Source organism: Cornus florida, unplaced genomic scaffold, assembly GCF_030987335.1.
Source record: "Cornus florida cultivar Cherokee Brave unplaced genomic scaffold, ASM3098733v1 CherokeeBrave_3.0.0_Hap2_Chr09, whole genome shotgun sequence".
Lineage (NCBI taxonomy): Eukaryota > Viridiplantae > Streptophyta > Magnoliopsida > Cornales > Cornaceae > Cornus > Cornus florida.
In genome coordinates, this window is record NW_026775579.1 from 80486270 (window position 1) to 80495602 (window position 9333).

Below are 9333 nucleotides of genomic sequence, written 5' to 3' on the forward strand. Positions count from 1 at the left end.
TTCTTATCAGTTTCCCTCTATTACTGAGCTTGCTCGTTTAGCTTTGGGAATGTCAATTTTTTTTTTTTTTTACCCTAGACACAATTCCCGAGGTGAGGTACTATTCCTGAGGTGGGTTTTTTTTCCTTCTATTTTTGCCCCGAACATAATTCCCGAAGTGAACAGTACATGGTGTGTATGTATATATATATATATAAATATATATATTAGCCTCCGGGCACACAATTCCTTAGGTGAACAGTTCCTCCGGGTACTATTACTAAGGTGGTTTTTTTTGCCCCGAACACAATTTTCGAGGTGAACAATACCTCCGGGTACTGTTCCCAAGGTGGAATTTTTTTTTTCCCTGATTATTATTCCCGAGGTGAACTATACATCGTGATATCATTCCCAAGGTAAAACTAATATAGATACCAAAACAGGGTTCTGCTTTGTAAGGGCGTAGGTTTAAACCCATGGTTAATGACTTAGTGATGTAAAGCTGGATTTTATTTGAAAATCCAATATACAGTTTACAGATTTTACGAGCTTCACTGTAATACCCCTAATTTTCAAAGGATATAATTGGGATTTAATATTTGATTACATGGCTAATTGTTTATGTGTTTATTTGATTTATTTGTTTAAATTAATCGTGTGTTTTAATTGATTGATTCTGTATGATTGTTTGTTTAAATGATTCATGTTTATTTTTATTTAATTGTTAGGATTAAATGATTTATATATTTTTATTTTTATTTTTATTTTTAAATGAATTGGATTTGGATAGTTGATGAGCGCTGAAAAGTGCATATTTAAACCCCTTAAGTTTAGGCATTCTAGTACCTTTATCTATCTTACTTTACCGTTTTAGATTGATTTCGTATTATTTTCATTTTCAGGCACTTATCCTGAAAATAAGCTAACTCAGCCAAATAAGAGCTTAATTGAAGCAATTATGGGATGAATCAAAGAAAGGAGCCAAGTGGAAGCAAAAGGTGGAAATCAACATCTTCGATCGATCTCAGATCAAAGTTCGATCGATCCAACATGATCGATCTCAGCACTTCAAGATGGATCAGAGCCATGATGACATTTTCAGAGATCTCAAAAGTTCGATCGATCCAACACCATTCTTCGATCGATCGAACTGCTTTGTCCTTATCCAAATGATTGATCTTATCTAGTTGTACCACCCTACCAACCACTTTTGTCCTTTTCCTAAAAATATCTTCAAAATATCTCAGATTTGTCTTTATCCAAAAAGCGCCACCAATGAAGATCGATCCAGTCTAAGTTCGATGGATCTTAGCCAAGTTCGATCGATCCAAGTCCAAGGTTCGATCGATCAAACTTCCTCCAGTGCGAAAAAGTTAAATTTCCAACTCATTGAAAGTTGTCCTTTATCCAATCATTGGGGAATATTGTGTGCACGACCCCAGCTCATTTTGGGTGTCATTTGACCTACCTATATAAGGATAAGGATTGCTTTTTACAGGGGAGGGCCAATATAATATCATATCATCTCTTGGATAGCAAGCTTAGAGGAGGAGGAGGCTAGAGACACAAAGGGGGAGTTCTTCATCAACAAGGAGCAGATTTCTTCCATGGAGTTAACCCTTGAGGGTTGGAGCAACATCACCATGAGTGGCTAGACATCCTCCTGGGGCTAGAGTTAGCCCCAAGTATGCTTTTTATATCTTAATCTTGTGTATTATTGAGGGATTAGTGTTGTAATTAATGTTTTGACACTTTGATATATATAGATCTTGATTGTTCAATGATTTATGTGATTAAATGCTTTCAATTGATCATTTCATTCTATCCATATGTCTATGTATGTTAGAATAGATATTCATGTGCTTGTCTCTAGATTTTGTGTTATTGATGCATGTCTATGTGTATTGATACTATAGATTTAGAGATTGTCAAAACATAATACTTAATGGAATGCTCTTGTGATTTTCTTGATGGTTCATACTTATTCCTTGATGGATTGTGCCTCTCCCTTAGTTTATTTTCATGTTAGTAGTGTAGATGTAGTGTAGTTGTAGTGTAGTGTTAAATGGGAGGACAATTCATGCTTGTTGTTTGATGATCCATGCTTTTGAATGCAAGTAGCATATGTCTATAACCTTGTGTTGTATTTGGATTGTGAGCTTAATGAAATGATTAATGACTTGTTTTGATCTATTGTGCCTTTCACATGTTGTTTAGACAATATATACTTCATTGCTTAGATATATTGTGCCTTTCACATGATGTTTAGACAATACATGTTTAACTAGTCAACCTTGCTTGTTGAATCAACCAAACACACACACATACCAAAATTGCAACACACCATTTGCCCTCATTAGTCACTTGTCAATGGTATAGAAATGCATTGCTTGGTGGTGATCTCTAAACCCTAAGACTCTTCTCTCTCTTATTTGCTCTTAGTTGCATTCTTTTGTTATCACTTAGTTTAATTTAGTTGTTTAATTTAGTTGCTCTCTAGTCTAATCAACCAACCAACCAATTGTTTGATCACTCGACCTACTAGCCCTAATAGCGATTCCACAACCTTGTTCGACCCTCACAATCCCTTGGGACGATCCCTACTCGCCCTAGCTTTATTTATAGTGAAAGGTAGTAGTGGCTTCTATAAATGTAAAACTTGGCCCTCGCCTTAATGCACACTCTCTAAGCTTGTGGTGCGGCGACACACCAATAGTAGTAATAGATCAACCAAATGGGTCACATAGACTACTTGGATAGGAAGTTTTGATGGGTATGAATAATTACCTATGAATAGTAGGTATGCGTATATAATGGTATATATATATATAGGTATGAATAATTACCTATGAATATTAGGTATGTGTATATACCATTATATACACATACCTAATATTCATAGGTAATTATTCATACCCATCTATTAATGTTTAGATAAATATATATGTATATACGTATATATAGGAGATATGGTTATTATGATTATTATAATTGTTATTTATTTTCATTTTCTTTTATTATTCCTTAAGATAGTAGACTTGGATTAGTAGTAGGATTAGGTTAGAGTTACATAACCTATATATATATATATATATATATATGAGTATATCGGTCTATTGAGGGTTTTACGTAAGTTTAGAGGCAGAGAGAGAAAGAGATATAGAAAGGGGAAACGTGAGAGAGGAAGAGAGGGACTGGCAACGAAAACTAGGCCGAACTAAGGAGAGAAGAAGTGAGGCTGTCTCGTGGGCTAGACCAGGAGCAATAAATGGCAGTGAAAACAACCAAAAGTCATCGGAATCAGAGGAAGAACGCAGAGAAGGAGTGATGCGACCCGAGCGCGTGCACAAAATAATGCACAACACTTTGGTTTTGGAAATGGTATCAAACGAGCATCATACTTTAAATTTATATAAAAGCCGTTTAACACTTATACCGTCAAGTATGAAGTGAGAAGGGATTGTTCCTAAGGGATTGAACACATGTTGGGATTAAACTTGATTTTAGTGCTAATGAGATTGCACAAGAGAGAGAGAGAGAGAGAGAGAGAAAGATCTTTGGTGAAGTGATTAAACTAGAGTTCAATTGAAAGCATGGAAATGGAAATGACAATGCAAGTAAATTAAACTAAGAATTAAAGAGATAAGAAAAGAGTCTTAGGGTTAGGATTCACTACTAAGCTCATGTAATTAACCATTTGTTTTCAATTAATGGGGAAATCATTAGTGTAATTATAAATGTAGCCACATTATCATTACAAATCACAATTGTAAGCATAGATTATCAACATCAAGAATGAGTTGTCTACTTAATGATAATTAAACGAAAGTGTAGAACCCATTCAAGACTACGCCATCACCCACCATACACATTCACAAATGTATCCAATAAGAGCGCACATCAATCAAGAGAATAATACTAATTATAATTAGAAGCATGGATTAACATAATCAAGCACAAATTGCCTACTTAACTACAATTAACTAATAACAAGTAAGCTAATTTGTAAAACAACTCATCAGGATTAAGCCTTTATCCATCAAATTAATTGACAGTTGTATCACATAAGTACTATGCCATGACCATCACTAAACATAACTACAAGAAGTATCTAGTGTAGAGTATAATTCTAAATCAATCACACATAGACATGCAATTTTCATATAGAATCAATGGAAGAATTAATTTTCAATCATCCAATGAAGGATAAAATTCCTAATAAATCATACATAGACATACAATCAACTAGAGATTTCAATGGAAGAATTTATCAATATAAGCCCTAATTTGTCAAATCAAGCATGTATATAAAAAGAAATCACAAGACTATACATTTAATTACAACATATTAATTCCCTAAGAAAAGAAATATAAAGGTCTAGGTTACATGAACTTAGGGCTCATCCATTCCCTAAGTGAAAAACTAGTTCATGGAGGAGATGATCATGGTGTCAACAAGCCCAATCCCCATCTTTGGCTCCTTCTTCTTCTTCCTTGAATATTTCTCAAAATCCTAACTTTTTCTTTCTTTCGTTTTTTCTAGAAAGAACGATATCTCTTACAGAAAAATAAAATGTAAAAATAAAATAATAAAAACTAACTCCTCAACTAATGGGTACTTCTTTTCCTTAAGTACAAACCCTATTGGAGGCCGATAGTTCACAAAATAAGCTCAAACAAGAAAATTCCGTAGCCAAGTAAACAATAAATCCCGCAATGCTGCGAGGGGCTTGGGGATCGATCCCCCAAGGGCATTTTTAGTTATGTGAATAGTGGGGGATAGATCCCTTAGCTTTGGGGATCAATCCCCGGAGGGTATATTTTTGCACCTTTCTGCCAACAGTGGGGGATCGATTCCTCACTCTAGGTGATTGATTCCCTAGTGCCAGAAATCTCTCTTAAGCCTTGTTTAACTCCATTTTGGCCCCGGCCTAATTGGTTTGCTTCTTGATCATTGGAACATCATCAAAGGCTCAGAAAAAGGTAGAATTGACCGCTTTTGAAGGATAAACGCACTATACGAACAATGGGTTATAGTCTCTTTTTGCCATTTTCTAAACTTTTTCCGATTATCTTTGCTTGACTCCAAAAATTGCAATAATGGATCGATTTAAACCCGTTTGAACTTTATTGCCCTAAAATATATATAAACATAAATTAGGACTAAAACGTGAAAGTAAGATAGATACAAGGACTAAAAGACCTTAACTTAGGTGTTGAAATGTGCTTTAAGCACTTATCAAGGAGGTTTGGGATTTTCAACCTGAAATCCTAAAGACAAATTCTTCTTCTAACTCTTCTCTTTTAATCACGTGTTCTATTCATGCCTAGGATAATTCCAGGATAATTAAACATTAAAATCGACCATGTTTGCATGCTTAAACGGATTAAAAATAATGTATATGTTTATGTGTATATGTTTGTTTGATTTTGAACTTTGGTGCATGAAAACTTGTTTTAATTCGTTTTAATAACGCATAAAGATTAAAATAAATATTCGAGATTGTATAAGACTTAGCACAGACACATAGGACCCTTAATGGAGGAGATCGGAGTAAGCAGAGGTTGCCAGAGTTGGAGAAGACAACTCCTAGCAGGAACGAGGCAACTTAGTTCTAACTAAGTCGGCTCAGTTGCTAAACAAGTCGACTTAGTTAGAGCCGAGTCAACTTGATTAGTGAAAAAGCCGACTCATTTGAGAATGATCCGACTCAGTTAGAAACTGAGTCAACTTCCTGAGAAGAAGTCGACTTAGTTAGGCTGGAAATTGGGATCGACGTTTTGAATGCTCAAAAATTGTTTTTACCAATTTAATTAATTTTTATGGTTTAAATGGGCTTGAAAAATTCCTAGAATGCATAATATACCTTAATATGCTAAGGAATTGGACAATATGGAAATTTTAAATAACTTACAAGTTATTTAATGGATGATTATATGGATTTAAATTGTTTAACAATTGCAAAAGGTTATTTAAATGATTTTAATCATGGTTGTGGAGGTTTATATGATTTAATTGAGATGTAGGTTAATTACTTGAATGTAATTTAACCACATGTCATTTAAATTATTTTTATTGCTTAATTAAATGCAATGGGTATAATATGGTTTCTATCATGTTTTATTTCTGGATTATCTCATATATATACATGCTTGCATCATTGTTTGGATTGGAAACCAGTGTTTGGATATGGATTATGGATTAATGCACCATTATCAGGATATGGGAGCATATTATGGATGGACTGCCTAATAAGTTAAGTCTTATCTATTCGTGTCAGGTTGCGGAATCATGTGAATGACATGCCATTAAAAAATTATAGCAGATAGTTTATTTTATGTTTTTGGATAGGATATGTATTTAAGTATATATTGATATATGCCACGATATGAGCTTGAGTTCTTAAGATCGGGGGTTAGGGAACGTATATTGCCTGGAATGCATAGCTGGATATAGTGGATAGTTTTGGGCCCTGGTAGATCATGGTACTTATGCCCACTATGTGTACGTTTTGCATGTTGCCTACTATTCGATTGAGACCGCCCTATAGTCCAGTGAGAGTCCTTATATATACGGACTATGTAGTTATTGTATGAGTTGACTAGGACGTATATGTGTATCGGGTCTCTGTTTAGGATGTAGTAAAGTAGAACTTGTTTGTGGACCTAACTCACTATTATTTTTCAGGTGTTCGTCAAGTGTAGAGATTGTTCGTACAGAGTAGAGACCAGTCATCGTCACTCTTCATCTACGCAGGATTCAACTTTAAGCTTTCAAACTTTGGATTTAGTTATTTATTTCAGTTATTGTTTTAGTTGGGATTTTATTAGAGCTTCACATTATGGATTCCCGAGTTGTAATCTAGAGAATTATTGGTATCAGAGTATTTGGAGGATTATTTTATTGGGATATTATTTGAATAATTTGATATTAGTTTCCTTTCAGCTTTATTATTTATTATTTATTTATCTTTTGTATTCCGTGTTTGTTTATTACTTTAATTGTTTGATATTTCATTAGTGTCGTGCGTGGAACTGATCAACCTGCGTTTCATAATCGATGGGTATCACATTCACTCAGCTCGTCCCGGAATAAATTTTATGAGCTTCACTCAACTCGTCCCTTTAGTAAGGGAATGGATTTTATAAGCTTCATTCAGCTTGTTTCTTTAGTAAGGGAATTGTTTTTACGAGCTTTACTCGTTTAATCCCTTTAGCAAGGGAGCTTGGTTTTTTGTTTAACTTTATGTAAAACATTACCACATAGATCATTTATAGGTAGCTGAAAACATACTCTTTTATTGCATAAACACGAGGGGTCATCTATTTTATTGGTGATGGTGACTTTATTTGGAAAATAAGGTGAAATGCGAGGAACCTATCCTCCCTTTAAAGTGCTTTAACTAACATGCCCCCAGTCTCTATTTTAAATGACTTGATAAGGCCGTTTCTACTTGGGAGGCAACTTTTATCACGCTAGCCTTATAAGCCGAGTTGGATTCTTCATCCCAGATCTACTCATCTAGAGATGATCCTAATCTCCCCAATTGGTTGCTAGTCAGAGGGAAATTATTGGGGTTGGTACCTTTATTGGCAACGAACCTTTGCAAATGACCCATTTGAATCAAATTTTTAATCTGATTCTTATGGTCAAAATAATCATCTGTAGTGTGCCCATGATCCCGATGGAACCTGTAATACTTATCTCGAGATCTTTTCGCTGGATTGGACTTCATCCTCTGTGTCTATTTCAAAGATGCATCGTCTTGTATCTGTAAGAAAATATGGTCAATTGATTTATTCAGAGGAGTGTAGTCGACATACTTATATGAGTCTTTCTCACAAAATGTCCTATCGCTTTGGTTAAAGAATGATTTCTTGTATTTGGTTTCCTTCTTATCCCTGACACTAGGGGGCTGACCTCTTTTTGTCCTTTCATTTCTTTTCCTTCGGTGCATTCATGTTGTCTTCATTATTCATGTGTTTCTGCATTCTGATCAACAACTCTGCCATGCTAGTTAGAGGCTCTTTTGACATGGAGAACAAGAATCTGGATGGTTGGAGTCCTCCTATGAAAGCGGTCAAAGCCACCTTATCATCTACCTCTTCTACCTGCAACATCTCTGTGTTGAATTGGGTAATGTATTCCCGGATCGACTCTCCCTTCTGTTGTTTCATAGTCAGCAGGTAGGTGGCCGACCTCCTATGCCTTTGACCTGCAATGAAATGGCTTACAAACTGTTTACTCAGTTCTTCAAAGGTGTCGATGGCTTCTAGCTTCAGCTTATTGAACCAAACTCGTGTCGATCCCTTAAGGGTTGTGGGAAAGGCTCGGCACATGATTTCATCCGGCACAGTGTGTATATGCATAAGAGTTTGAAAGGTCTTCAGGTGGTCAAGGGGATTTTTGGTCCCTTCGAAACTTTCGAACGAAGGCATCTTGAACCTGCTAGATAGGGGGCATTTCATAACTGTGGGGGTTGAATGGCAAGTTCATCCTTTCTACCAGGTCATCTATGGCTGCGGTGCCTTTCCCCTTCATGGCCTACATCACATCTTCCATTTTCGCCTTGAGATCTTGGATCTGCAGGTTAAAATGGGTAATCTCCTCCATCTTTTCATTGACTGTTGTGTCTCCATGAGGTCGGGAACTCTGTGGAAGAGATGGATGAGCTACCTCTCTATGTTGGTTCCCAACTTAGCTTTGCTCCACTTCGGTCTTATTTCTCGGAGGATTGTTACCCCGATCCTCAAGGTTTTCATTCCCATCGTTTGGGTTTGGGAGATCTTGCCGTGGGAAATTCTACTAAACCGGTGGACCCGCTGGGATAAGATGTTGCGAGATCATTGCATTTTGCTGGATCAACTGGTCTATACCCTAATTCAGAGTTTGGACCTGCAGTTCCAACCCTGCAAGCTGTTTTTGGTCGTTTAGGACATCTGGGTGTTTACCTAACCCTTCCCTTCGACCGGATCCCTGCAATAATGTTTTTTCTCCAATAACCATACTGGACCGCAAAGGCATATACCCAACCGAGTAACTTATTGATTTAAAGGAATCATCGTTCCCACAAACGACGCTAGCTGTTGGGGAAGAAATCCGCACGGCTCGGTACAATACCGTTTTCCTACAAAGAAGAGAGGAGAATATCGATGAATCTTGACGACACTAGTGTGGTGCTTGCCTAGAGCTCTCCGACAATCAAGTCAGTCACTGGAGGTCTAAAAGGAAGACAGGGATTTAATATATCGTTTTTGTCATACCTGATTGACTGGTAGGGTCTTTGTTCTTACAGCCGGCTCTCCCTAAGTTCGTTGCGAAATCAGAGGAGATTTGTTGGGGAGATTATCTGC